Source organism: Aquila chrysaetos, chromosome 13 (assembly GCF_900496995.4).
Source record: "Aquila chrysaetos chrysaetos chromosome 13, bAquChr1.4, whole genome shotgun sequence".
Taxonomy (NCBI): domain Eukaryota; kingdom Metazoa; phylum Chordata; class Aves; order Accipitriformes; family Accipitridae; genus Aquila; species Aquila chrysaetos.
In genome coordinates this window covers 30,700,034-30,717,288 of record NC_044016.1, presented here as the reverse complement: position 1 = coordinate 30,717,288, position 17,255 = coordinate 30,700,034, and the positions used below count along the sequence as shown (strand labels likewise).

The window sequence follows — 17,255 nt, the reverse complement described above, 5'->3', positions numbered from 1 at the left end:
TAGATACTGAGAACTTGCTCACTGTTCAGGCTGAAAATAACACCATTTACTTTCATTTTTTTTTTCTGCAAAGCTCTGCTGAGAGCATGATCTGTGATGCAACAGCCTTTGGTGCAGCTCCAGTCTCCATGTGCAGTTCACATGGCACAATGAAAGAGCAATTTAAAAGTTGTCAGTCATCTGCTACTTCTCCCAGGAGGTAATCAGCAACACGTAGCTGCTTTCTCCTTTGATCCAGTAACCGGCAATAAGACTTTCTTTTTCCAAGCCGCCCAAACCATGCTGCATCCTGAACACTGAAGAAGCTTTTCACTGTTTCCTCTGACTGCACCAATAAGCTGTGGCCTCCTCAGCCTCAACCACACGCCACAGCGGCTGCAGCATGAACTGAAATCATTTTGAAGGACAGCTCTGAATCTCTGCCTTTGTGAAGAGTCATTCGGGGCTCCCGTGTCCCTGCCTGCTCCTGCCAGAGCCCTCCGGGCGTCAGGATGCACAGCCCTGAAGCGCAAGCAACTTCAGAGACGAGGAGTTGAAAAGAAAAGCTAGATCTAGTTTAAAAAAAAACAACAAAACCCACCAAACACACACAAATGTTTCTTTAGTTTCATATTTAATTTATTTTTACACATTTCTTCTGTTTTTAAATACTCCCCTTGCCGGGGATGTAAAAGTCTGATGAATTCGTAGTGTATAAAACCATTTAGGCTTTAACCCTCCCTGTTTTGGTATACAGTCTATTAATAAGGAAAGGACAGATTTTCCACCTTGTTATAACAGAATTTATACAACATTTCACATCCAATCCAAAAATATTTGCAGTGTTTCTTTCAAAAGCCAAAGCTGGATAAAGAAGATTTTGGCCTTATGAAGACAAAACCCTTCATTAAAAGCCGTTACGGTCACAAAGGATCAGCCACTTAAACCCAAGTGTCTTTGTTGGCAGCGCATCCATTAAAACAACTGCTCGTACAGGATATGACATGTGAATGTTTAGTCTGTGCAAAAAAAAAGAAAAAAGCAAAAAAAGTATCAAATACTAACTTTTTGGGGAATGACTGAGAGCTTTTCGTATCGTGTAGAAATGTCAAAGGAGAAAGAGGAACCGAGTTGTTTGCTGTTAGAAATGTCTCCTCCTGCACCACGCCAGCCTGTGAGAGCCGTACACGCAGAAGGACCATGGAGGTGCTAGGAGAGGATGAAAAACATTCCTTTCTTATGAAATACACCGTTTTCTCAGGGGCCATTCCACTTCAGAGTCAGGCGGGAGTAAAAGTGCAAAGCTGTCTGAAGAGAGTTGCAAAACCATGTTGCTCAGCCCATGCATTTTGATGACAATACCCCCGAGACCTGCCGAGCAGCGGCTCTGCAGCGCAGCAGTGCAATGGGAGAGCGGTGCTCGCCGAGCAAACAGCAAACCTGCTGGTGCAGAGACTGTGTCAATGCTCCAGTTGCTCCGGTGCTTTGGGCAGACTCTAAATTTAAGGGGAGAGTTCATTTGTTTTCGATCTCTCCTTGGTTTCTCTAGTCTGGGATATTGACCAAAAGGCACAGAAAAATGTAATGTGGACAATAAGCTGCCTATTAAAAAAAGAAATATTGCTGCATTAAGCCTCCAGGGTCTTGGAGGTTTCGCACAGGTATGCGACTGGACATTCAGCTCTGAAAAATGAGGCTGGGCAGAGTAAGACAAAATGATCTTCTTTCCAGCTGGACGTATTTTACAGCCTGTCAGTCTGCCACGTTAAGTGGAAGAGAGGAAAGACCAGTTGTGATGTGTACCCAAGCTGAGATTTTCTGATCAACCCTTTTTTTCTCTTTCTACTGGTAAACCTGGGGACTTGTTCAGCCAGCCTTTGAAAACCCAGTGCAGGCTGAGGCTGGTTGTGAACCAAAACAAGGAGAGGGCTGTTGTGGATGACCGTGCTTCCTTTCTTGTGGGACTTGTCAGAAGAAGAGGCATGCTGAATTCTTACTGGAAGGGGAGATTAATCATCTAGGAGATGCAAACACAAAAGAAAAGAAATGGAGTCTATTGAGACACTTCCAGCTGCATGTCCATCCTGCTGTTTGCCCGGCATCTGCCTGGCCTCATGGGCAGGCTCAGCACCCGAAGGTCTCCAGGGCTCTGAAACATGTGAAGCTGCAGGGGAACGGCTTGGTGCCAGAGACAGGCACCTCCCACGCCACCGCCAAGGCAGCAAGATCCTGCGCACCGCCACGTTCTTTACAAAATTACAAAAAAATGGTAATTTAGAGTAAATCCTTCCCAATTAAAGACCATAAAGCTCTGCAGTTAATCAAGTTTATTAAATGAATCAAATTTGTTAAGAACACTTTTATCAAAACGTTTACATTTCTGCTGAGCAGAGATTCATGTGACTTTGAACTGCAGAGTACACAGGTTGCCATGAGAGGACTAAAAAGAGGATTGTGAACATTAACCATGTGAAAAATCAAGCCTCCTCCCGCCTCTCCCAGCATTCGTTTAAACAAAGGAGCTCCCCAGCCCATTAATTTCATCACCCTGTCAGGTATCTTCTACTTTCTGGAAAGAGAGGCATCGCTTACCCACAGCGGGAGGCTTTCCTGACACATGGGTCCAAAGGTGGGGACTTCACCTCCCTCCCACCTTACGAAACATCTCCAAGCCAAAGTGCTGCAAGAGGTCCTGGGAGAGCAGCACCCCTCGCCCAAGCCATGGTCTATCTCCATGGCACATGTCCAGGTAAAATGATGGCCTCCTCTCTCGGCTCTGAGGGTGCCTATAGAAGAAACACGTCTGTGAGAGTACACAACGCAAACATTTCCATAGCTGTCTGGAAGATGAAAGTAACTCAGCAGGGGATTTTTTTCCTTTTATATAAGTCTGCACAGCTTCAGTCGCTGCAGAGATAGGTCCAATAAAGGCCTTAGATGCCTAACTTCTTAATTTAGACACTCAAACCTCCTCTTCAGCTGTCACCCAACCGTGGAGAGGCGTACTGCTAAGAGGCGCTTAAATTACAGTTCCTCCGGCATCCTACGTCCTTCAGAAGAGAGCCGAGCAGGTTGGTGGCGAGGTCCTATTTACTTGTGCCCCATCAGGACCCACCAGCAACATGTCCTCCCAGAGCCTCACTTGATGGGGCTGAGTTGGGAGCAGAGAGACCTGTAATGGCTGGCCACAGGCTGAGCTGGCACTGAGGGTTTTCTCTGAGCTTATGGAGAGAGAGAGGCACCTTCTCACAGTGCTCCACACCTATTTTAGGATAAATAACCTAAAACTATAACCAGTGGGGGTGGCTGTCTGTCCGCTCACTGTAGAGCAAGTCATCATGGTGGGACTTAGACTGAACGCCTCACTTCTGGACAGCTCAAATACAACCTTCGCCTCATATATTCCCAGCAACATAAACACCAACTGGATAACTAACCATGGCCAGGAACAGGGTGTCTGAACCACACGGCAGCAGGCGTGCCTGCTTGCCAAAACGGCAGTCATCACAGCTAGTTAGCACACATGCACACAGAAGGCAGGTTAGTGTGGGCTTCAGATCCCTCTCAAATATTTAGTCCCCCTCACTGATGGGTTTTCTTTGCTGCTGCCACATGCACTGCTATCCACGGCAACTAGTTTGAACGTAGTACCGTGTGTCTGCCCAGCGCTGCAGCCACAATAATGTCCTACCCACTGAGGATTTAAACAGTGAGAGCGCACAAGCCCAGCTAAAAAGGTGGTGGGAATATGCCTGCCCCTTTCTCTTGAAGAGCGTATTCCGGGAGAAGATCTGCAGATTCAGCATTTTGCAGCGAGTTCTGCTAAGGCAAAGACAAACTTGGCATCGGTGCTCCATCTTCTGTGCCATATGCTTTATTCATCTGAGAGTTGTTTTTCCTGCAGGGGAGGGTGGATTGGCAGGTATGGAAAGAAATTCATTAAAATTACTTTGGTTGGTTCTTTGTGCTGGCCACCATCTCCATTTTGATTTTTATTTCTCATGCCCAGAACAATCCTGAAACAAAGACATCCTCACCTGGAGCACAACAAATACTCGCGAAAGGAGTGTCTGAAAGGCCATGCTCCTCGGATGAGCCTGTAAAGGTTAGAAGTTGTGGCTGTAATATTTCTAAAGAGAGCAGTAGAAACCAAGAGGCTGATAATAAAAGTAATATGTGATATGAAACTAAAGATACTGACATGCCGTGCAACAACCTGGGTATTGGTAAAGGTACCTTATCTGCTCATGTGCAAGCCACTTGCCTGGTTTTGCAACAACAGGTTTCTCAGGGGATGCTTGTACTGAGCTACCTATTCTGTTTTGCACTGCTTGTCAGATAAATGGCAGCCTTTTTAACAGAAAGACAGACGTTTGATTATTTTAGGTTCAGGGATTCTGGCCAAATCCTTCCCAAAAGTGGCTGGGGTTGAATAGCCAAAGAAAATTTATGCACTTAAACTTAATGGGGCTTAAACACTGCAAGTAACAACATAGAAATGGACAGAAGCCTGAGGGATAGCAGAAATCTCAAAGACAAGGACTTTTCTGCTCAGAGAAACTGCCAGCAGCTCCTGATAGCGGCCATTATGAATGTATTTGCATGTTCTGCTCTTTAAATGTATGTATTCTTTTCAGTTAAAAAGAAGTCTGCATTCATTCCCAGAGTCCTGTGATCTTTCTGCACCAAATGGTTTCCAGGTCTCTCCATAGGCTGTAGCTAGGTTTTTTTTACCCGTACAAAACAAAGCTTTGAAGGGTTCAGACCTCAAAAGGAGAAAAATTAACCCGGCAGCCACAGGCAAACAGGGTGGGACATTTGGCTCCCACAGCTTTGAAGAAGCTTCCAGTTCACTGCTGGTTTAACGTAATGGTACTGGGGAGCTACCCGGACAAAGCCCTTTGCCTCTCCCCTTTCCCTGATTGTGAGGTTAGGTCCAAAACCTATCCTATTTCCACCTCTAATCCTGCAGGGAAGAAAAAGGTTTCTTAAGAAAAATGAAATCTGCATAGACATCCTAGTAAATGCCCTTCAGGTAACGCATGTTTCACAGGCTGGGCTTAGGTGTCGTTTGCAGACTAGGTTGAAATTGGCTCCTTTCATGTCCTGATGCACTTTGAATATAAAAATGAAGCATCGCCTCCACATACAAAGTGCATATATCATTCCAAAGCTTTTACCTGTCCAAACAATCAGCTCTTAAAACCTCTGCCCGAGTTTCCGCAGAATGCATTAGTGCCCAGAATAACCAAGGGCTGGACTGAGACAGCTCTGGCCCATCCTTCTCCAGAACAGCCTTGCTCACTATTTTAATGCCCCTTCCTTTCCATGCAACCAAACTGCCCCTGTCAGCCTGCCCAGTCCCCAGGAGTGCACAGTGTGGATGTGAATGGGAAGGAATTGTTTCCCAGGCTGGAGAAAGACAAATCTGTAAAGCATTTCTTCTTTTTGAAAGGATCAGTTTGGATTTAGTAATGAGGAAGAGAAGAGTGCACGAGCTTCGGTTTCTCTTTATGATTTCAAGCTCACAGAAGATGTTTCTGAGATGGGGGAGTGGGAAGGAAAACAGCATCTAACAGCTCCTGCCTGGGACTTGGGCAATTCAAGGAAACATACTTGGAAAAACAATCTGTAGCAGCTGCTGAAAAGGGCCTAACATAGGGATAGGAGTGAGTAGCAAACTAGATGCTGATTTATAAAATAAGAGGGCCTGATTTTGACCTGCAGAGAGGTGAAGAGCATCATATAAGAGAGCAGAAGGAAGATGGCTTCTCTCTGCAGCGTGCTGCTAGGACTGAGCTGTCCTCCAAACAGAAAAGGCAATTGCAGGCGCTCGTGTGCCAAAGAGATGTTGGCATATTGGAAAGAATTCAGTAACGAACAACAATCAAATAACTAAAGGGAAGATTAAATAACTAAATAGTACAGTTTGGGTAAAAAAATCTCTAAGAGGGAGATAAAATCATTTGAAGGTGTCAACATCAAGGAGGGAGTGCTGTTTACACAGCTCGAGATGAAGCGTAACAAGAAAGGAAAATGCCTCTTCCTGCAGAAAAGGAAAATGCAGACTGGCAGTAAGAGCTGCTAGCCTCCTGCCACTAATCTTCGCAGCCCTCTCAGCCCCCTACCAAAACTTCTGTCAGTGTAGAGGTTGTCAAGCGAGCAGGGAGGAGTCCCCAGGACCGCTCACAGCTGCAATGACAAGACCTTCCCGCAAAGCAACCTGCCACACACGCCATGCGTGCCACGCACCAGCAGGGTCGGGTCCGGCATCCCCGTCCCCCTGCGCCTCCTCCTCCCACAGGGAAAGAGAAATCCGACGTGTTTCTCTTCATGCTTCACCATTCCTAGAATACCATTTCTCCTCAGCATTTGGTTCAACAGCAAACCACAAAGTAACCGGTAAGTCTGCAAAACAGCAAGTCCACCCCTGGAGCCTGCAAATGCTGTACTACAAACGCAGGTCAGTATTCGTCTGTAGGGATCGGCTAACCGAATGCATTGCAGCAGGATTTCACGTGTACACATACGACTTTTCTCGTGGGGCCATCCACAGAGCCAAAGTTTCTCATGTTCCCTTGTGAGCGCTGTCTGATGTTGAAGTCACTTAACACTTCCCATTAATGACTGCTTTCCGCTACGCACAGCTTTGCCAAAGTTCAGCTGCTCGAGCTCAAATACTCCGTGCTGGATGTCTGCCTCGGGCAGACTCTTCTGGTAATTTTTAGCTAAAATAATTCAACTGTCTCCTAGAATAAGATTAGCAAGATATATGTTAGCTTGCTCTGTTCAAATCGAGAGATTAAGCGCCTCTGTCTTCAGAGGCTGGCACTGATACTCAGCCAGGGAAGGGGAATGTGCCTTCGCAAGGGTCTTAAGTTTTCCCACCTGCGGTCAAGTTACAAGTTATACAAAACTTCACTCTACACGTGCCTGATGGGGACTTGTTTGAGTTTGGCAGATAATTTATCTGAGTACTCCATCTGTTTTGGTCTTGCTGCAGGCCAGGCACGCAGACGCTGGCTGCCGTCTCCACCGCCGCCGAGGGCTGGAGTCTGCTCTGGCATGAAGGCAGAGCAGGGATCCTCTTGTCCTGCACAGCTGCAACGAGGCAGGACGAGGACCCTTCCCCACACACCCTCCACTCACCCGCTGAGAACCGTCCACCCTGGGCATTAAAAGAGGTAGAGTTTTTGTGGGGAAAAAAAATATTTACATATGCATTTGATCCTGCAGCTAAAAGCAACACTATCACGCTGCCTGTGCAGATGGGAGCCACACTCAAATGGCAAGGGCAGTGTTAACTGCCGAGTGCTCGACCCTACAGACTTCCCATACTTCCAATCTACGTTGGGTTTGTGTCATTTCCTTGATTTGCAGACGGCAAACTGAAACAAAAATGCAGGAATCCCATCATGCGGCATCACCGGGCCACCACATGACTCACCGGCAGGACTGGCTTTTATTCTCGGATGTTAATTCCATTGTGCTTGAAAAGCAGAATAACTGGGAATACTGATAGCCCATCAACCTCTGCTGAGGGAGCAGGCAGGAATGAGTCACAGCCTGTGCCAATGGCTTCCCCAAATATTTGCTGACAACAGACAACTACTGCACAGCAGAAATCTCTGGGTCCGCTGCATCCCAGGTTCTGCAGGAGGTATGATCTGGTGGGGAGAGATACTCCCAAACCTGGCTCCTCCTGCTCCTCCTGCTCCTTCCAACCTATCTTCTGCCTTGGTCCTGCTCCCACGTCCAGCTCCACATCTGACATCAGTCCCCCTCTCTGGGGTGGGGGGGTGGTCCTCAGCCTTTGCACTGCAGTAGGGCTCCCTCTCTCCCTGCCTCCCTCCCTCGGCCAGGTCCTGGCCCTAGTCAACATCAGCCTTCCCGCGTGTTCGCCTAAGTATCAGCAAAGGAGCACATCCGAGAGCATCTCCGGGCTCCGGTCCCCAGTACCACAGCGACCCTGTCAGTACGGAAAAACAATTTCAAAGAGCTGCTGCTCTGCACCTGCAGCAGGAGGCTGCAGTGTGCCTGCCGCACTCTCATCTGTGATTTAGCTGCCAGACTTCAACAAGTCTCCACTGAGCAAGTGCCTTCAGAGAATTCAGCTTCTAACTCTTAAGAAGTTTCTGTTGAGTGTCTGAGATCTGAGGCTTTTTTTTTCCTAAGGTTTCTTAGTTCAATTTTTTTTCCCCCCATGAAGAACAACCAAAGGCGCATTCCTGATATCTGCCAAATTTCAAGCCTCTCCTCCAAAGGCAGAAAGTGCTAGAGTTTCTCAACAGATCACTTTAAGAACATAAGAACTTGTTTGCATACGAAGGAAAAAAATTGTTTCTCGTCTCTTTCTTGTAAGCAAGCAAAAACATTTTTTGCTGAAGCTTCCCAGATGCATTCAGCCTGAGACAGATACCCAGCACAGAAAAAAACAGCGAAGCGGTAAACAGTTAAAGTTTTCAGGGGTTTACAGGCAACTAAACATTTGGTCTTATAGGAAATGTTGGATAGCCTTAAAAACAGACAGAGGCACCGAAGTCATCAATTACATGTAATTTAAACTGAGCTTCTGCTGAGCCAGGAGTGGAGATGAACAGAATTGCATGAATTCGATGGTAAATTCCCCAAATTTGGGACTGCTTTTGCACTTTCTAAGAAGACCATGGTGAAGGCACTGGTTACTTTTGGAGGTGCCTGTGCTCTGCCACAAGCTGCCTAGGCAAAGACTGTTTGGGATCTAGACGAGCTTGGCGGGTCACTCTCCCCGGGACCTCCACTGGCTCCCCACGAGCCCACTCTGGGACCCGGAGCCGTATCTCCCCATCTCCCCAGCACTCGGGGACCTCCAGGCAAAGCTACTCGTCCTGGGGGGACACCAGTGGGACGCAGGTGCCAAGCAGACATGTCACCTTGCTCAGCGCTCGGCTGGGAGCTAGACGCAGAGTGCCGCTGAGCTAGGCAGGGGAGCAAGGGCCCTGGCTTCTTGGATTTACCATGTATTGGTGGATGATTTAGAGCCTGGAGTAATGGGGACCTTTACTCAGAGAAGGGTGCTGCCAAACAGAGGGAAAGCTGTGGGTTGTTGTTATTTCAGATCAGGCCAGGAAGGTTGCATCACTTCGCAATGATGCTATGCCATGACTAACCGAGCCGAGCGTTACCCCATTTCCCAGTCTGTCCCACTGCTGAGCATTTCCACTCCCCGCTGGCTCTCTCTATCATCCCATCATCCTAAAAATATATTCTACACACATGCACAGTGCTCGTGCCTGCCCCGTAGCCCCCCCACCCCTCCGGCAGAGCCCGCCAGGCCAGTGCAGCAGCTCTCCCTGCACAGGGCCATCCCACCAACACCCATCCCGGCACCACTCTTGCTCAGGAAGAATCTGCGCAGCATGCACCATCCTCTCCCACCTCATTTTCAAAGCACAGGCAAAGCCTGTTCCTTGTTTGTTTGTGCAGACGTGAGCAGGAGGCAGGTAGCTGGTCTGCAGGCAGACGGGCTCAGCCTGTCCTTCCTCCCTTCCTCTCACCTCCTGCCTTTTTTCCAAGGATGCTCCCAGCACGCTCGCACTTGCAGCAGAGCCGTGGCACCTGCCGGAACACCTCTCTCCCTGCTCCAGGGACAGCTTCGCCTGTGATCGACAAGCAGGCGCCTGCGTCTCACGGTGCTGCTCATCAAACCCCTCTTTCGTAGCCACACCATGATGTCTGGTCCTTGAGAATGGGAACCCGCTTATTTATTAATTTTAGCTGACAGCAACAGAAAGCAGTAGAGGGGGGGAGCGCAGGCAGGAAGAGAGAAGTGTGTTTTCATTTCTGTGCTTTTGATTTTGCCTGGGCAATACAGAAAAGCTGCCCTACTCAGAGAAGGCAGTAGGGCCACTGCTGGGGCAGCAAGGGGGTGAGCAAGCGGGCCCGTGAGCCCAGCAGTGCAGCATAAGGTGCTGTGGCATCGCTCCATGCAGGGAACCAATGCACAAGTTTTCATGTGAATAATTAAAACCCAAGCCTCCTCGTTCTTCTCCGCTCTCCAGGCCCTCCCTGTGTTTCTTCTATAATTCCATTTTCAGCTCTCTCGCTTCTTTCCCATTTTACAGAAATTTTCAGTCCTTAGGCGGGGAGCATCCCTATGCGGAGATGATGAGTTTATAAGGCAGAGGGCTGCAGCAAACGCCTCGCGAAGCCCAGCCAGCGGCCCCTGGCCCCCTTCCTCCCCTCCTCAAAGTTCACACGGTTTAGTATGCAAGCTTCCTGCCGCCTGCCCAGCCAGCTCACTATTCACAGGCAAACTGCGCTCCTCCGCTTGGCTCCCGAAGAAGAATAAGTATAAAAAGCCCTGAAAGTCTTGCTGCTGAGCCAGCAGGAAACTCAAACTGCTCTGAGCATGGGAACCAAGAGAACCACTGTGGCCAGCACAACAGGTATTGTTTGGGAGGAAATCCCAGCAGCAGACACAACTGCCTACGCACACACATATATTATATATATATATATATATATGCTTAGTGAGGGTTTGGAAAAGGGGAAGGTTGGGGAAGTGTACGAGGAGGGAAGAATAGATTAGCAGCTATATCCAAGAAAGAATAAGAGAGCTGCTCAGCCAAGCTAAACAGCTGTTTCACTAGCCAAAGAACTGACCTGTCTGCCACACATTCGAGCCATGTGGGACCTTAGGGTAAAGCGATGTCTTGGGGATTGGTCTCTTGACCTTGGTCTCTTGACCGGTCTTTCTATGTGCCTGTTTTTGTTCGCATCAGGAGTGAGTTTATGAGGCAAATCTCCCATTTGTACCACTTGCCATCTTTCAATTTACATCAGGCAGCAATTTTTTTAACTGGATTCCCTTTGAGTAAAAGAAAACCAGGCGATGGCCTCCAGGAGTGCACCTCCTGCGCTCCAACCTGTAATGAGAGTCCGGTCCCTGGGAACCAGAACGGAGGCAGTCTGATGTAAATCCCCTGACATATCAAGCCTTCAGCACCAAACAGCCACCTCTGTGGATCTGCTCCCGCTGCACCACACCAGCTGCTAACACAGGCACCGTCTCTCTGCAAATATGGTAATTTTAAGAGCAAAAAAGAGAAGAAAGAAGGAAAAGCTTGAATTATGTAACTTCCTTTTTCACCAAAAAGAGAATAAAAGCTGTGGTAAAACAGCTCACAAACCCCACATTCACAAGGAGTCATAATATTTGAGTTTGATAACACTATGGTAGTCTAGAAGTATTGGAATTATATGTCTTACCATCTTTCTTGATAGAGATGCTATAAAGAAATAAACCTGAGAGCAACAGGTCATCCCACCCAACTCAGCATCCCTTGCAACCATTTCAAGGAGCAGCAGCTGTGAAAACCCCAGATAAGAGAATGCATGACCCCAAATCTCATGACCATAAGGATATGGCTAGAAGAGCAACACACATGCCTTGGAAAGTGAGAAAGCTAGCAGAATGAAAGTGCCAAAATTCAAGTCAACATGAAGACATGCAAGTGACAGATTGTCCTTGTGGGATTGATCTTTGTTCCCCAAATACTCCAGACTGAACAGCATTATGAGCACTACCAGCCAAACACCCAATATTTATGGACTGCCACATTTCTGAACTGCTTTAAAGCTTTCTGCATTAGGATTTTACTCACTGCATAGAGAGGGGTCCGCTGTGAAAGTCAGATCTGGACTGAGCTCCAACATCCTCAAATAGCTCCTTTTTGGGGAGAAGAGGGGAGTTGAGCTGGGGTTGTGTCCTGGCCCCACTCTAGTTGTAGGACCAGATGGAGGAGCATCTGTGTAACTGAGGTCATTCCTTTCATTTGGTTAGACAATTTTGGGGTAGGAAACCTCAATGCACAGGCTTGTTTTGGATAAACACCAAAAAGCAGTTTGGGAACCTGGCCGAAACAAGCTAATTCTCCAGAGTCTGTAACACCAGTGGAAAATGCGGGTAAGAGCTTACCTCTGCTATTAGCAGCTTTCCCGTAATAGGTTTTTCCTGTGCTATATGGGAGCTCCAGGGCACTCAGGACTTCTGCAGTGCTCCTACCTCTGAAAAGTCCACTGCAGGGTCAGGAGCCTGCTGAGGGAGGGAGGATCTGAACTCTCACCTCCCGGGCTCCCAAAAGAAAAGCCCTCCAAAAATGAATGTATCTTAACACTGTGCTAGCTGCCTTAATGACGCTGGCATGCAGGCCCTGAGCAGCGATGAAGGCCTGGTGAGCTGTCAAGAGCCGAGCAGTGGGAAAGGCAGCTGGTTAGCGCACAGATAACCTGGGATGTTCAGAGCACAGCCACACAGAGTCAAGAATGGAAAACGTGACCAGTCCTTCATGGCAGAAGAGACAGAGCCACGTGCAGATTATAGTCAGGAGTGTGAAGCTCAGAGCTTCCCACCAGCACTCCTCCCTGCTACGGCCACGTGGAAGAAAACAAACCAGTGCCCCGGGGAGCAGCAGCCCCTTGCCCCCAACTCCCCGCAGCTGCCCGGTTTCCAGTCTGCAGGGTGATGACATGAAGCAGAGGCACTCGCTCCTCTCCTCACCCGTCTCCACTCAAAGAGCACTCTGAGGAAAGGGAATTAAATTGCAGCATCACATTCCAGTGCAGCAGACGGGCTGCATCACGGACCGCTCCTGCCCCGGGTAGCGTTGCATGCCCACTGCACCGCAGGCACAGTTGCATGGCTTCCCCTTGCCTTTGCAGATGTGTAAGTGCAGTGCTGGTCACGGGGAGCAAAGGAGCAGCCCAAGCCTCCCAGGTCTCCACGGGATGAGCAGAGAACAGCCCGTGCCACTGCAAGCGCAGCGGTCGCTGTGTCATCCATGTCCTCCCACGCAAAGCGTAGGGACTGAGGGAGCAGGACCTGCGTCGGGGCTGGAAAGAGGACCCACCTCCCCAGGGCTCCGGAGCAGAGGGAAAGGGGTGAAACCCCCCCGCAGCAGCAGGCTGCACAGGCTCTCACACACAGCCTTGGCACCGCGCCTCCGTGTTGACCAGGAAAATTGGTCGCCGTTGCGTAGAGCCAGATTCCGTCTCCCAGGCCCATTGAGCGCACTGCCGGTGGGTGGACTGCCAGCGAGGCGGACACCCATTAACAGACACGGTGAGCGTTGCACAGCCAGTCCCTCGTATTCACCACCCGCCAGGTGGGATATCCGTCAGTGGCTTCAGGGAGAAAGGCCCTGCGTGTTCGCCGGTGTTTGTTACAGGAGCCCAAAGAGGAGAACAAAACTGTGAAGCAAGACAATACTTCTAATTTGAAGGGGAACATTTCTTCCTCTATTAATTATTTCCCATGCTATTCCTGGCGGTGACCTTCACTGGGAAGGAAAAAAAAATTCAGATTTGTTTTTATATCTTTTCTCCGACTTCCTATACTTAAGCCTCTGGCTAGAATGAGTCACATTTGTATCAGCCATCGCATTATATTATGCTGTATCAGTGCTGCTACCTGTCTTGTCTTCCTCACTATTAGGGTTTGTTAGCATTAAACTAGGCAATTTGCAGCTATATTTAAAGATTACCTGCCTCAGTGGCGGTGCCCATAATACCCTTGTTTCATCTTTGGAAGTAATACCGTGAGGATTACGTTTGAGACTGCTGGCAATCTGCCCTGGACTGAAGGGAAATTATCCTGGTTCTGTGCAGAGAAGTGTTTGCCTCTTGCAGAGCAGGCATCTCTTCTCCAACCGCTTACGATGAAATCCCTTATGTGCACTGCTGGCCTTTTATGTACCCACTCACCCCTTTAGAGATTCCTAGCATTATTTCTGCTCCCTCTGTGCAAAAGAGCTGCATGCTGAAATCATGGCCTCGAGAGGCAGGGAGTGTTACCTCTCTGGGTGGGGGGATGACCTTCATGGTTCCTCATCAGCCATCGGCCCAGCTTCCCCTGCCCAACAACTTAAAGAGTTCAGAAGAAACTCCACCAGGGAAGTCTTAGAGGCTCGCGCCCCTCCGAAAGGACTTCCCATGGAAGGCGGCGGGCTGGTCCTTGGTCTCTCATTTCATTCACACTTGCTTTCTTCCTCTGCTTCATAAACACAGTGCTCGCAAAGCATCATCTTTCGCATGAAAGGGGCACTTGCAAGCAGGTTCCAGACATTTCAGGGTTTTTTTTAAAACGTGCATTTGGATTGCAGCAATGGCCTAAGTCCCCTGCCAGAACTGAAGCCATACCTTGCCAGGAGCTGTGTGAGCGCCCAGGAAAAGCCCTAGCCCTTCGCTACTTCCAGCCTAAAAGTGTAGCAGTCAAAAGTTTAAAAGAAAAATGGTATATTAGAGGTTATAACATAATAACGTGCCTGAAAAAGAGTTTGATCTTCATCCTACAGAATCCCAAGGAATCCTAGTCAAAATGTGGGCATCCCCCAGAGACTGAACATTTTTGCCCCCCACGCAAATGCTGTTGTTATGTGTCCTCCACTGCTGAGGGACTCCTGACATGCAGTATGAGGATGGAACAAATGCTGGCTGCTGGCTGTGCAGAGGACCTGTTCCACCTCTGAGCCATGGCTCATGGCATGCCAGCTGGGCCAGTGCAGAACATACAAACCTCTTTTTTTAAGCAAAACAGCATCATGTGCCTCCGTGTGAAGGCAACTAATTTAAGGCAAATTGCAACAAGTGTGACAAACAGCAGGAGATAAGGAAGACTTAGGGGTACTTCATAAAAGTATGTTTACTTTGCTGACATCCCCAGAAGAGGTCATAGTCTGGAAAGGGCAAAATGTTTTCAACAGCCATTGTTCTTCCTAGTGCAGGTCTACTTGATTTTCCATGACATGAGAACTAATCACTGGGCTTGAGGTTGTATTGCAGGATTTTAGTTTTAAAAAAAGCCCAAGAGAGCCACTTTCAATATATATATTGGGGTCTATAAATAAATAAATGAGACACATGAAAATAAATAATATTTTTCTTTACATTTACTGCCGCTTTCATTACACCATCAGAAATAGGCATGGAATATTTTCAGTGGCTTATTCTCATCCTGAAATAATAGGTATGCATTAACATCCATTGCAAAACCATCTCTTGACATTTGTAAGCTTTGTTGATAGAGGAAAGGAGGCACACAGGCCCTCCCAAGCAAGCTCTTATTCACAGGTACAAACCTTTGTTCAGTGATGAATGAATCCTTTCAGAAATGCTAATATCAGCACTTATACAAGGTGGCCAATGTAAACAGTAACTGCTGGTTCATTATTCTTTTTGGATCCTTTGCCAATTTACAGATCTTCAGAGTTAGTGTTGAAATAGGCAGCATTTTGCTGGAAAAGAACGAAAGTGCATTTCTGAACCAAAATCTACTGATGGGAATAGATGACATAACAACCTCAAGAAAGGGCTTCCCTGTGAACCCCACCAGTGTGAGAGAGGAGGAGAGACAGTGAGAAGATGGGGATTTTGATACTTGGACCATATCTCACTGCTTGCATTCCCCCAGGAGATTTAGTACTACCTCTGAAGGCAGAAGCCAAAAATATGCTTTGATGTATCTTTCATCTAAAGCTATCTATATTGATAAATTACATTTCTGCGGTTGAAGCACTGAACCAGAGATAGGGCTTTTGTTCCCCCTTCTACCACAGGCTCTCGGTGTGTCCTTGGAGAAGCAATGGGAGTTTGTGTGCCTCACCTGGGCCTCTCTCAGCCAAGCAGAGGAGAGACCACTTTCCCACACAGCTGGCATGGAAGAAAGCTCTGTGCATCATGAGATGGACAGGTCCCACCATACTGAGTCCTCCTGAAATCAGTGAAAACAAATTGACACTGGTCAGATTCAAGCTGCCCTAAAATTAATCATATGATTCATTAGGAAACAAATTCTTCAGTTCAGAAATTACCAGCAACAATCTTCTCTTCTGGGCTTACTGCTCCCACAGATGAGCCAAATAAAGGACCATTTGAAAGGTTGTGATTCATTTCAGTGCAAAGCAACCAGCTTTGCTTTGATTGCAGGGGAATGTGACTTAAATTAGGCCAGCTGACTTTGTCCTGAAGAGGACTACAGTGTCTCACATGATCCTTAGCATAGCCCAACCACGGATGGTGACCTCTCTGGCTAAAGCCACAGGACATTCAACTCTGCCCTAGGACATTTGCCCCGATAAAGAGAAAATAGACTGGATAGAAATGGAGTTGCCAGAAGAAACTGTTGAGGGCAACAATAGGATTCCAGAAAAAAGCACTTCCTCAGATCACAGGGGACAATCATCTCTCATTACTTGCACTCTTCTCCCCCCAGGTAACTGAGCACTGCTGGATTAAGCTGAGGGAGATGGGGGGGATGGAGGAGCAAGAAGCAGTCTTTTTTGGTAAGGGAACATGCACAGTAAATAACAGCTGCAAAGGCTCCCTCGTGTATTGAAGACGTTATAATTTGGGGTTTTTCTTCCCAAAATCAGGCTTTAATGGGAAGCAAGTTTCACCCTTTCTAAAGAAGTACTCTACAATAGGCTTGTTAAGCTTGGAAAGTGCTTTGGGAGCCCCTGGGATGAAAGGCGCTCTAGGAATGAAAGCTGATATTTATGATTATTGCTTGAAAGGAACAGAGAGGAACACTAATGTAAAATATGAATGGCTGCTCATGCTAAAAAACATATCGTTAACTTGGTGCCAAAGAAGATAGTCCCAGCTCTCAAACCTGGATGACAAGGATTTAGGAGGTGCAAGCAGTGGAAGAGATTCCTACAAATAACGGCAAAAGCCAACCTGCTATGCAGGGCAAATAGGTGTCTTGTGGGTTTTTCTTTTCTTCCTCCTGAAGTGCAGGCTATATGATCTCTCTCACCCCAGCTCTGCCAGCCAAAACAGACGCCCATTAACCACAGTAAGTACTGCTGGTTTGTACTCCTCTTAAAAGAGGAATCTACAGATCCCTTAGGACAGGAGGGGAGAACAATATCCTTGGTAAGTGGTCAAATGTTATGGATTGGCCTGGGTAGATTCATCTTACCTCAATCAACAGACTAAGAAGCAGAAGCACTCCAGGCTAATGTAAATTAAACTTCTTTATTTTAGAAAGCTATGAGAGAAGAGAATTGGGCTAACAGATTCTGCTCCTGCGAGCACCTACCTGTATACTCACAGCTTGCATAAATCTCTTCTGTTGATTTTACACTGGGCATCTGGCCCCTAATCTGGCACTCCACAGCTCCTAGAGAGGATGTTTTTCCATCCAGACCTGGTATCGAGACATCTTCACCTTAGTCTCCCAGTCTTTCACTTTTCCCTGAGAAGAGCTAAAAGAAAACCCTTTGAGAGAAAGAATT

At 47.6% G+C, this 17,255-nt stretch overlaps 1 long non-coding RNA gene across 1 annotated transcript; it reads right to left on the bottom strand.

The window, feature by feature from the left end:
* Nucleotides 1-594: 594 nt before the first annotated feature.
* Nucleotides 595-17,053, bottom strand: LOC115350424. Its single transcript, XR_003926430.2, has 4 exons — nucleotides 15,828-17,053; nucleotides 15,620-15,727; nucleotides 2,572-15,251; nucleotides 595-1,996 (listed from the first exon to the last, which is right to left on the bottom strand). It is a non-coding gene; the product is annotated as an uncharacterized LOC115350424 (long non-coding RNA).
* Nucleotides 17,054-17,255: the final 202 nt, after the last annotated feature.